Genomic DNA, 13,091 nt, shown 5'->3' with positions numbered 1-13,091 from the left:
AGCAATGGAGGATGCTGTTTCAAATACAGTGGTCAGGAAAAGTCTCTCTGAGAACGTGGTAACATTTGGATAGAGACGTGAATGAAGTTAGAGAGCGGGCCATGCTAATATCTGGAAAAGGAACATTCCTGGCAGAGGGAACGGCAAGTGCAAGATGTGTTCCAGAACTAGCAGTGGGTGAGGCTAAAGCACAGTGAGTGCGGGGAGGCTGGAGGGGAGCACGGAAGAGATGAGACCACAGGAATAGGGTGGAGCCAAATCAGATAGCGTCCCCAGGCCATGTAAAGACTGATGCATCCATTCTGAGTGAAGTAGGAAGGATTTTGAGGAAAAGGACGACAAGACCTGACTTTTTGAAAAGATCCTTCTGGCAGCTGAGTGGAGAATAGATGACAGGAGAGTAAGGATGAGAGGGAGAATCCAGTTAGGAGACCACTGCAGTTGTCCTGAGCAGAGATGGTGGTGCTTGGACTGAGTGATGGTGGTGGAGGTGGGAGAAGGGTAGGAATACTGCAGCATATTTTGAAAGTAGAGCCAATGAGATTTGTTAATGGATTGGGTATGGGGAACGGGAGGAAGAGAAGCATCAGGGGCGACCCCAATAGTTCTGACTTGAGCAGCTGGGAAGATAAAGTTGTACCATTTATTAAGAGGAAGACAACAGGTAGAACAGGTTTCAGGGAAAAACCAATGGTTTGGTTTTAACATTTTAAGTTTGAAATGCTTATCAGACATCCAAGTGGAGCTGTCAAGAAGGTAGTTCTGGAATTTGGGATTAAGGTCTGTGCTGGAAATAAAGCTAGAAAGTTGTCCTGGTATACATGATACTTAAAGCCAAGCTTATGCAGGGAGTGAGTGTAGATTGAGAAGAGAACAAGTAAGGGACTGAGCCCTGGAGCAAGGCAACACATGGAGTCCGGAAAGGGGATGAGGAGCCAGCAAAGGAAAGTGAGAAGTAGATGCCATGAGACAGAAGACTCAAGCAAGAGAGAAGCATCCCTGGGGCAGTGAAGAAAGGGCCTCAAGACAGAGGAAACTAACTATTATGTCCAGCGGTGTTGATGGGCTCAAAAAGGGGAAGACTGAGAATTATAGACAATTCTTTGGAGACATTTTACTGTAAAGGGAAGCATAAGTATGAAGCAAAACATAAAGGGGAATGTATAAAAGAGGGATGTTTTCTTTCCTTTTTTCTTCCCTTTTCCTCCTCTCCCTTCTCTGCTTTCCCCTCCTGCCCCTCTCCCTCTTTCTCCTCCTCCTCCTATGTGGGGACTGCTACAGCATACTGGTGTGAATGACCCAACAGGGTGGGAGAAATTGATGATCAGGAGACAGTGGTGACGGTCTAGGAACATGGTTCGTGAGGAGATGAGAGAGATGGGAAGAGTTAGTGTCAGGAAGGGAGGAAGGCAAAGGATACGGGCACACTTACTGGTAGATTGGTAGATTTGGCAATGGGAACGTGGGGAAATATTTTTCTGTTTGCTTCCGTATTCTCAGTTCGATAAGAAGTGAGGTCATCAGCTGAATGTGAGGAAGAAAGAGAAGATATGAGAAGAAAGAAGTTGAGAAGGACAGTGATGGACTTGAGAAATATGGTAAGATTACCTGAAGATCAGTTTGATTCATAGGCCAGGTAGAGTGGGAGTGTGGGAGTTTGTGTGGGGCCTACACATAGAAGAGGATTTGTGAGATCATAGGGTGTGCATCTAGGCAAATCCGCTAAACATTGCTAATTGCTCTCCAGAATGGTCTCACTAGTGATGTATGGGGTTTCTCCCTCTCCAAATTCTCATAGGCACTTTAGGAAATCCAGGTTTTTTATTTTTTCTATACCTTTCAGGTAAATTTGTACTTCCCTATATATTTTTCATTTCTCTGATTTTTATTTATTTTTATTTTTATTTTTTATTTTGAGACAGAGTCTTGCTCTGTCGCTCAGGCTGGAGTGCAGTGGCGCGATCTCGGCTAACTGCAACCTCTGTCTCCCGGGTTCAAGCGATTCTCCTGCCTCAGCCTCACGAGTAGCTGGGACTACAGGCATGTGCCACCATGCCCGGCTAATTTTTTGTATTTTTAGTAGAGACGGGATTTCACCGTGTCAGCCAGGATGGTCTCAATCTCCTGACCTTGTGATCTGCTCGCCTCAGCCTCCCAAAGTGCTGGGATTACAGGCATGAGCCACTGCGCCCGGCCCATTTCTCCGCTTATTAAAGTTGAGCATCTCTTCCCACGCTTATCAGCCTTTCCACTTTCCCCTTCTGTGAAATGCTTATGCATATCTGTCCTAATTTGTGTTACCTGGAAAGCAGGTCTCAATCACAGACTTGGGTGCAGGTCATTTATTCAGAAGTACAAGCAAGGGAGTAAAGACAGCAAGACAAGGAAAGGAGAAAACCCACTAAAGGGTAAGTTATGGGCAGATAATTGCTGTGGGCAACCAGAGCTCAGTCCTGCTGAGGACCCTCTGAGGACCTGTGTTGAACACGCCTCAGAATTGTCCTACCAGGATATGGGGAAGCTAGGCTGTTTATATGCTACTCACTGGTCTTCTTTGGTTGAGAGCTGCCCCTGGTGAGATTCAGCCACTAGCTTGTCCCATTTGCACTGCACCTAAACTAAGCAAGTTCCCACAGTACCTGAAAAAACCTTGAGGCTGAGAAAGAGAGAGGCTCCCACACAGGTGGGAAGCAGTGTGCATGCTGGGAACCTTCGATAGTAACTGCAGGGGAACTCAGAGATGGGCCACGAATGTGGGCAGGGCATCAGCAGGGTCCTCCACAATATCCTCATCCTTTTCTTTTCTTATCCACTCGCAGGAGTTTTCTGTGTATTCTAGTTATTATTTTTTGTCAGTTATTACCACTTTGTCACCTCCAAATCTATCACACATCTGGTAACTTTGTGGTATCAGAAATCTTTAATTTTGGTGTCATTAACTCCATTGATTGTCACCCTTGTGGTCTGTACTTTTTAGCACCTTACAAAATTCTTCTCCATTCCAGTGTCACAAAAAAAATTCTCCATTTGCTGCTAACAGATGTATGGCTTTGCCTTTCATGTTTAGGCTTTTACTCTACCTAAAGTTTATTTTTGTATATAGAAAAAGGTGGGCATCTACTCCAAGTTTTTCCCACATGATGAACCAGTTTTCTAGGGACTATTGATGAATTCATCTTCCCTCTACCAGGCTATGATGCTACATACATATTCCAAGTTCCCATGGACATCTGGATCTGTTTCTAGATTCTACCCATTTGTCATTCATTCAGTTCTTCAACCTATTCCTTATATTGGCAATTGTAATTTTTATATCTAGTACCTTTGATTGGCTCTCCTTCAAACTACTTATTCTTGTTTCATATTTGCAATGTTTTATTTGATATTAAGATTCCTGTTCATATCTGTCAATAGGCCTGCTTCTTCTGCTGTAGGCTGTTCTGTTTGTGGTTATTCTTTCACAGTAACTGTTTTTCTTAAATTGTCCCAAGATTTTTTTACAGTGGTCTCATTGTCAGTCCTTTGAGACCATCAACCACCTCTGCTCATGACGCTAACTGGGGGAAGTAGCAAAAGCCCATGGCCAGGTCGGTGTGGGGAATGGATGAGATACCTTTCTACTGAAGCTTCATGAGTCCACATTTTCCCCTTGGTGCTCCTCCAGATATTTCCCCCTCCCTCCATCCCAGGTGTCACTATCCTCCTGGGACAGCCACCCTGTTGACCAATAGTGGCAGTCCTCATCCCAGCCAGGCTTTCCCTTTTTCTATTGTCCCTTACTACCCCACGTCCTGCTCCCACCCCAGATATTTTACTTCCTAACAGGACATCCCAAGATCCTTTATTCATTACTCATGACATGACTTTCAAACTCCTGATCACTCACCAATGGGCACATTTTAATTTGTCATTGTCCTTCTGAAGATGTGGTGCCCAGATCCAAATACAATGCTCTGAGTGTTCATATGAAAACATTTTACCAGGCAAATATCAAGGTTGTAAAGATTCTTTCTGTTTCCTTTGTTTCAGCCAGGAAGTTTTCGGTTAAATATTTTAATTGTTAAGTCAATTATAAGGAAATCATAAGATGTGAGAAAATTATCTTAGCAAGGGAGAATGAGATTGTTAGACTCACACAATGGATTATAGTGAGGAAAGAGTTGACAGAGATGGATGATTAAAAGAACAATATTAAGCAGTCTTCTTAGGTATGTGAATCATCCTTAGCTACACCTGGGACAAAGAAATTACAAGAAGACTAAGGAGACTAAGGAGAAGACACAGTGAAATGTAAATAAAAGAACAAAGGATATGTGTATATGAATGGAGAAAAGGAAAATTCTAGAGTCTGAGAAAGTCAAGAAAGAATTAAATACAGAAATGTGAAGCCCCAGAAAAAAAACAGAAACATTCATGAAGTTTCCCCATTCATTTCTGAGTGCAGTTTTTAAAATGGAAAAAGAATCGTTATCTTTTTAATAGAATGAAATTCATAATATAAATTGTTCATATATTGCTGCCTAAACTTTGCTCTCCAAAAATTGCTTCTAAAAACTATGAAATAGGGACATTTACATGTAAAACTATTTAAATAAATGTCTACAACTAAATCAGAGAGTGTGTTTTTGGAAGATACAACCAACTGGTTTTGAAATTTAAGAATATTTTTATTCTCAAGAATAGAATGAAAGATTTTTATTAAGAAATGAAAAGAATTTTCCAGCTAGTCAATTCACACTTATCCCTCTGCTGGATTCAAGTTTCAAAGATATGGGGGCTTATATGTTTGTGGAATAAAGGAAGGAAGGAAAGAATGAAAAAATAGGATGAAACAAGGAAGATGGAGAGGAGAGCAGAAGTCAAGACTGCTGATAGCATTGTCAGAATTTAGGTCATCGGGGCCTTGTGAATTTCTTCAGTGGTGTCCCTGTTGAATCGTGGTGGTAAGGACGACTTACAACTAAGCACTTGCAGGCTCTTGCTTTATTTCTATCCTTTTATTCCTTTATTTTCTGGAGCTAAAAAGGATCTGAGTAATGTTTGCAACTATGTCAAATTGATGATGATGATAGTGACAACATTGGATATCACCCCTTTCCCTGCTCTTCTTTTTATCAAAAGTCCCTGAAAAAGTTCTCTGATGTGTTCACCTCTTCTTGGTTCACTCCTGTACCTACTCCACTTCCTCTTCTTTCCTTTTCCCTTGAAGCCACGCCAACCAGGCACTTACCCTGGCCACATCACTACAACAGGGTACCCAGAGATCTCCACTCTGCTAAACCCGACCGGTGACTAGATCTCAACCACAGATCTTTGCTCTGTAAGCAGCATGTGATACAGCTCATCATCCTCTTTCAGAAAAACTTTAGAAATTCTTCTGGCTTCCAGAATTCCACACTTGCTGAGTGTCCACTTCTTACTTCCCTGGCTGTTCCTCTCAGGGCTACTTTTCTGGTTCCTCCTCATCTTCCTGACCTCCAAGTGTGCCCCAGGCCTCAGTTCTTAGCCTTCTTTTTGTATCAATATTCACTCCCATTTATAAGCCAGCTTCCTAATTTTCATCTGACTGTAAACCTTCAATGGGTGTTAAAGATGAAAAACACCCATTTTGCATGCTATATTAGATGAATAATTTCTGCCCAGCAAGATATTCATGTCCTAGTCCCCAGAGCCTATAAGTATGTTACTTTACACAAAAGGGACTTTCGAGATGTGATTAAGTTAAGGATCTTGAGAGGGGTTGATTATCTTGGATCATCTGGGTAGGCACAATGTAATCACAGGGCCCCTGTAAGAGGGAAGCAGGAGGGCCAGAGTCAGCAAAGAAGTTATGAAGAGAGAGGCAGAGATCATGGAGAGACTTGACGATGCCTCAGTGCTGGCTTTGAAGATGGAGGAAGGGACCACAAGCTAAGGATATGAATGGCTTCTAGAAGTTACAAAAAACAAGGAAATAGATTCTCTCCTAGAGCCTCCAGAAGAAAAGCAGCTCTGCTGACACCTTGATTTGAGCCCTGGATGACCCATTTCAGACTTTTGACCTCCAGAATTGTACATAATAAATTCGTGTTGTCTTAAGCCACTTTGTATAATATGGTACAGCACCAACAGGAAAAACTTACACACATATAATAATTTGGTACACAACCAATAGGAAAAACTTATGCACATACTAAAGTGTTTTGAAGTAAAGTACACTGATTTCTGCAAATTTCTTTGATATGCATCAAAAACATAAGTTTACTAGACAGAGGCATAGATAGATGGTTAGAAGCATGATAAAGCAACACAGCAAAATGTTCATGGTAGAATCTACATGGTGGGTATATGGACACTAATTTAAAATTCTTTCAACTTTTCTGTATGTTTGAAATTTAAAAAAATAAAATGTTAGGGAAAGGGTTAAATTATGAATTTTCCCAAAATTTCAGTTATTTGGCTTCCAAAAAAAAAAAAAACATGTATTTTTCTCAGAAAAGGCCTTGAATTTCTCTGGATATTTTATACTTCTAGCTATCTACATTGTCTGGTCCCCCTGGTGACTAAATGCATATATTTTAGGAAGGGCTAAAACACAGCGAAGGTAATTAATCAGACCCCATGGAGACTGAAGGCTTAACCTTGACATCAGTAGTGACAAGCATAGTCAACTGAGCTACATAGCCTAAGTAAAAAGTAATAACCCTATGGAATGCTAATATATAGATTTGCAAATTAATTAGCTCTATAACTTATCAAATCTGAACTGCATGAGGTACCCTGAAAATTGATAACTGTTCCATACTTTAATGGAAAAACACCAGGAAAAAAAAACTCTGATGTAACTTTCATTCTTTCAAGAAGAATATGTATCACTAACACCTTTATGAGAAAATTCTTATTTCCCTAGGGAACACTATTGGGCAGTTAAGAAAACAGGCAGTTTCTGAGGGCCTTTTTGTTTATTAGGGAGTAAGATTAAAAGAAAATCTCTGGCTGTGATTTCTTGGGTGAAAGGATGTAGGGAGAACTGGTTTCTTTGGAATTTTTTCTGATACAGGCTCAGGGGAATGGGTATGATTTTAATACATGAGCTGCTGTTTTCCATACTAAATAATGCTTTTTCTTACTCAACATCTCTCTTCATCATCACTGCACAGTGAGGCTGGGCTCAGGCTTGCGGGTTTCTGCCTCAGAAGGCACACTGCAGATAATTTAGAGTCAGATTCTGGGCTTTTGAGTTTCTAAGCAGGCCTTTGAAATTCATGAGAGAAAAACAAGGGTTTTAATTTACAAAAGCTGTGCTTTCTGGGAGAGAAAACCATTTTGAGTTACAAAATTTTGGTTGGAGAATCAAAAACAAAGCTCTGAGGAAATCAGAGCATACAGTATAAGCCATCACCACTGGCTCTCCACCTGGCTGTATGATAGAACCACCTGGGGACGTTTTCTAAAAACGTCATTGCCTGGACTGGGTCTAGACTAGTTGAATGGAAATCTCTTGCTGTGGGGGCTCAGTACTGGTACTTTTAAAGTCTCCCCCCTAATACCCACACACTTGGTGATTCTCATGGGCACTCAGTTGAGAACACTGCCCAACTCAACAGAATAGAAACTCAATAGATGACCATGCAGACTTCCCTGCTCTTTAAAACTAGGTCAGAGGTACTTGAATTATCAGGCTAGAGTCAGATTAGAGCTCCAGGCTTATATGTTGCTGTGGGCCTCTGGGAAAGGGTCCTGCTCCTTGGAGGGTGATGGAATCTTAGATAGAGTTGGTGGGGGTACCTAAAAGTGAGAAAAGTGCCTTGTTACTGAACCAAACCTGGGTCCATTGGCCCAGCACAGTAAAGACAAATATCTGTACCAAAGTTTGCAGCAAGAAAAAGGAGGGCATTTATTTGCAGGGTGCCAAGCAAGGAAAATCAGACAGTTATTGTGTGAGATGCTACTTCCCCAGTGGCTTATAAGCAAGGGTTTTTAAAGGCAGGGGAACATTTTTGGAAACAGAAGTTACAGGTATGAAAAAAAAAATAGAACCTTGGGACCCCGAACTCACTATACCAAAGGGCAAGTTAAGCTTAGAAGCTGAGTCACAAATACTGTCTTCCTTTGGCTCCCAGATATCTGTAATTTCACAACCCCATTTCATAGCCTCATTTCCTCTACTCCCTCTTTCCACATTATGTAAAATGTAGACTCACTGAGTGTGAGAGAATGCGTCATTGACTTTTTCCTCTATTCCCTCTTTTCACATGTAAAATGTAGATTTACTGAGGCTAATAAGAGCCTCACAAGAATGTGACCACCTGCCTCACTGCCTGCCTCCTTTTCTTCCCCCTCCTGCTTGCAGTTCCCCTTTTGCGAACTGAAGTTCACAAAACCCCCTTTGGAAAAAACATAAATCACAGGAGCATCTGTAATTTATGCTTTTTCCCAGGCGCATCCTCAGCTTTGGCCAAATAAACCTCTAATAGATGGAGACTTGCTTCAGTCACTTTTTGGTTTACATTTTGGTAACCACAAAGGGGCTTTCTGAGTGGAGTTGGCTCTTGGCCTGTAGCAACTCTCCTACTGGGGTCCTAGTACCAGCTGGAGCTCTTTATTGCTCTGACCTATTGGATGATTTGCTGAAGTCTGAGAGTTTCTCGCTCCAGAGATCCCTAATCACTCAAAAATTTCCAGTTGAGATCTGAAGTTTATTCCACTGCAGAACTCCTTTTCTGGGAGTTCTTACTTCCAACAAGGAAGAAGACTTTCCTGCTTCCGTGATGGCAGAGAGCAGTTTCCAACTTGTGCCCCATCTCCAGGTAAGGAGCTGGTTTGGGGTGTCATTTGGGGATTTAGTAGCTGAAAGTCAAGGCTTACCGTCAGTTGGCTATAATTTCTCCTCATGCTCAGAAATCTCAATTTTATGCGAATTGTTTGATTGCTTTTTTGTGTTTTTTGTCTGTTTGTTTCTGTCCATCTTCCATTAGATTTAACGAACTTCTGGCCCCCTCTAAAGCTGACTAAAATCCCTGCAGCTGTAGAAAGTCAAATTCCACCTCTAAAAACACCAGCCACTTAAGAAAAATCAAAATTTGACTATCTGAAATGTTTCATATAAGACGACTGCCTTTCCAGGCTCTCTCTCTCTCATTGTGCTATTAATTTAAAGATTTTAGAGATCTCCTATTCTAAACTATTAATGAAAAGATCAGATATTTTAAAGGAAGCCTAATAGTCTCATGGCTAGCCTTAAAAATTATCTTGACTAAATTAAGAGCAAAATCTGACCGAAAATAGTTCTGGTGGTTAAAATTTCCACCACAGCTTGGGTTTGCTTCCTGATTAGGGAACAACAATGGCCATTCTACCTTGTGGCCTAATTGTTAAAACCCTCCACAGCATGGGTTTGATTCCTGGTCAGGGAACCAGCCTGTCTTGGTTTAATATTTATGTGGCTTTGGGGGTACCAATGTACTATTGATCTTTTCCCCTTCCGTGGACAGCTTTTGATTTCCTGTCTTCTGTCTGTGATGGGGGACCCAAGGCTTTTGGGTCTTCATGTATGGACAGTAAGCTGAAAAGCTAAGACCCTAGAAAATATGGCCTGAAAGAAATGTGGGTTAGACCCTGTTTATGGCTAGTGAAAGTTTCCTTTCTCTTAGTTATTTTTGGGGTGATTCTGGATCTTGTAAAAACTACTTGTCACCTCTTTGGAGATACCTCGTGCGTGCATTTGTGGTTATAACTTCGGTTAAGGTAACTGAGAGGATATCTTTGGTAAGGATGTTCAAAAGCCAAAAATATCAGCTATTTGTCCCAGCTAAAATCTGGTAATAAGAGATTTGAAGGGATTATTTTAAAAATCTGAGTGGAATTGGCTTACTCCAAAACTCCAAATCTACGAGTAGAAGTCAGCTTAATTAAAAGTTGATATCTAAGGTAGATTATATATATATATATATATATGGCCATTACTCTTTTTCTCTTTTTGGATTCTATTTTTAGGAATTTTTTAGTTGACTGAAACATTAAAATAACATTACATGCTTGGTACTTCTGCTCACTTCCTTTCTTAAAAATTGTTCTATTTATTTTTACTCCACCCTGTTCCTCCTTCCTCTTTGCCATCTTCAGTCTCTTTTGGACTGTGTTACCTAAACTGTTTGGCTTTTGGGGGTACCAGAAATTGTTTTGTATTGTGAAAAAAAGACTTGACCATGGAGTATATATTAAATAGGGAATGAGTTGATCACAGAGTGGGCTGATTGGCTTGGGTTGTTCACTGGCCTCTGGGGAATGTCCTTATAGAGAGGAACACTGTGGAAGTGTAACCGTCCAATGAGTTCACCTTGCCCACTGCCTAGACAAAGCCAATTTATCAAGACAGGGGAATCGTAATGGAGAAAGAGTAATTCACACACAGCTGGCTATGTGGGAGACTGGAGTTTTATTATTACATTTGGGGATCCGAATTTTTAAAGATAATTTGGCGGGCAGGGGCTTCGGAAGTGGGGGCTGGTGATTGGTCAGGTTGGAGATGGAATCATAGGGGGTCGAAGTGAGTTTTTCTTGCTGTCTTCTGTTCCTGGGTGGGATGGCAGAACTGGTTGAGCCAGATTACAGGTCTGAGTGGTGTCAGCTGATCCATGGAGTGCAGAATCTGTAAAATATCTCAAGCACTCACCTTAGGTTTTACAATAGTGATGTTATCCCCAGGAGCAATTTGGGGAGGTTCAGATTCTTGGAACCAGAGGCTGCATGACCTCTAAACTGTACTTTCTAATCTTGTAGGTAATTTGTTAGTCCTGCCTAGGCAGACTGGTTCCCAGGCAAGAAGGGAGTCTTTTCTGGAAAGGACTATTATCAATTTTGTTTCAGAATCAAACCATGAACTGAGTTCCTTCCCAAAGTTAGTTCGGCCTATGCCCAGGAATGAACAAGAATAGCTTAAAGGTTAGAAGCAAGATGGAGTCGGTTAGGTCTGATTTCTTTCACTGTCATAATTTCCTCAGTTATAATTTTGCAAAGGCGGTTTCAATTTTCCAATTTATATATATTTGGATCCGGTTTACATTCATTACAATGTTAACTCTTAGCAACTCTTATTTTTAGTGAAAAACCTAAGAGGTGCCATTTTTAATTATGTATCAGATGCAGAGCTCAGGACAAAAAACAGAGCTGCAGATAAGGCATGGCCCTTCCCAGCTGAACCAGGAGGCATAGCTGGGCCAAGGAGAGCGCCACCTGTCTTTAGGCCTTACTGTAACCGTTTTTTTTTTAGAGCCTGGATTTTTTATACAAAGCATATAAGGAAAGTAAGATGAGTTTTGATTAAAAAAAAAATTATAAGAAGGCATAGAAATGTGATTTTTATTAAAGGGAAAGTAATTTTACCTGGTTTAGAGGATTTTTATTATTTCTAATTAAAGAAGTAAAAACAGTGTCAAGTAAAGCTATATGAATATAGAAAGGTGAAAAAGAATATAAATTTTTGTCCTAAGGTACAATGACAGGACAAAACTGAAGGTTTAAGCAAGTTATAGAAAGTTTATGAAATTGATCTTGTGAAAGGAATTCTGTGTGTGCTTAAATTGGCTAAAATGTAAAAGGGATTATTTAGTTTTCCTATAAGTTAAGCATTAATATCAAAAGCACACCGATGTGAGAGTCTGGGCCCCTGTGTCAGACTAACAGGGTTTTATTTGTTTGTTTCTTTTTCGTAGGGTCGATCCACTCTATAACAAAAGATTGAAAAAGTTTTTTAAAGGCTTATGGAAATCTTACCTTGTGGTCTAACTGATTGAGATTGGACGGTTTTGTTTATTTATAAGGTTTTATGAAAAATTAGCTTTAAGTCATTGTTCTCCTAAGGCAGGAAATGGCTGTGATTCCTGATCTGAAGAGTTTTATCTTGGTTAGTACTGGTTTCCAATGATCGACGGTTTAGGTACACAGGATTTGGAAAAGGAGTAAAATGGATTATGTTGGCCTCCACCAACTAGAGCAGGAGAGGCTGAAAGAATTGTTGACAAAAGGAAAAATAAGAAGGGGAGACAGAGTATTTGGTTTGATGGAAGGGCTATGACAGTGAGGATCACACTTGGAAACCAGAGTGCCATCTCGTGAAACATGAGGAATGCAGACACCACGTCAAAAAGCAGAAAGAGAGCACACTGACCAGAACAAATAGCACTCTCCAAACAATGCTAGGAAATAAATCTCCAGATCCACCAACAGAAGCTTTGATAAGACCTCTCCTAAGTCACTAGAGATTGGCAAACACTATGAGTCTAAAAACAGCCAGTTGTTTGCTGCTACCCAGAAGTTCAGAAAAAATACAGCTCCATCTCTCTCTAGCTGGAAGAATATTGACCTAGCAAAGTCAAGTATCAAGATATTTGTGTTTATGAGCCCCATTAAGAACAGGACCACAGAGAATGGCTTTCAGAACAAGAGCCCCCAGAAACTGGACCCTGTTGAGCAGGGTCAGGAGAATATGGTGGTGACTGAATAGCCAGTTGGAGCTATAGAATAGCGGCTGGAGAATAGTAAGTTGGAGCTTTATTGGACCCCTGTGCATGGAGCAGGTCAGGATGGGAAACAGGCCCTGAATACACCCACTAGTGCCTCAGGTGTCTGGCCCCATGACTACAGCCATGACCAGGGCCCTAGTTGTTAATGGGAAAAGTACATCTCTGTTTATGGATGCGTTAACAGCCAATGGAACAACCAACATGCAGACATCTGTTACAGGAATGACACCTGGGAGAAGAAAATTTATTGATGACAGAAAAGGCCAACCTTTGGCAAGTGATTGCATTTTAGCATGAGGCGAACAGAAAGTGCCTCCAGATAGAGAGATATTGTCATCAGGAAGCAGGATGATTCCACCCACCTTCTTATATTCACAGAATCATTAGAGAATAACTCACTAAATTTCAAGGTAATGAAAGAAGTCCAGGCTGGGCACGGTGACTCACGCCTGTAATCCCAGCACTTTGGGAGGCTGAAGCAGGCAGATCACTTGAGGCCAGGCCAACATGGTGAAAACCCATCTCTACTAAAAATGCAAAAAAATTAGCCTGCTTGTAATCCCAGCTGCTCAGGAGGCTGAGGCAGGA

General features: G+C 41.0%; 1 pseudogene; it reads left to right on the top strand.

The window, feature by feature from the left end:
• The first annotated feature begins 10,367 nt into the window (after window positions 1-10,367).
• On the top strand, window positions 10,368-12,859 carry LOC109026095 (chromodomain Y-like protein; annotated as a pseudogene).
• Window positions 12,860-13,091: the final 232 nt, after the last annotated feature.

Source organism: Gorilla gorilla, chromosome 2 (assembly GCF_029281585.2).
Source record: "Gorilla gorilla gorilla isolate KB3781 chromosome 2, NHGRI_mGorGor1-v2.1_pri, whole genome shotgun sequence".
Taxonomy (NCBI): Eukaryota; Metazoa; Chordata; class Mammalia; order Primates; family Hominidae; genus Gorilla; species Gorilla gorilla.
The sequence above is the reverse complement of the archived record's forward strand: the minus strand, read 5'-3'. Positions and strand labels throughout refer to the sequence as shown.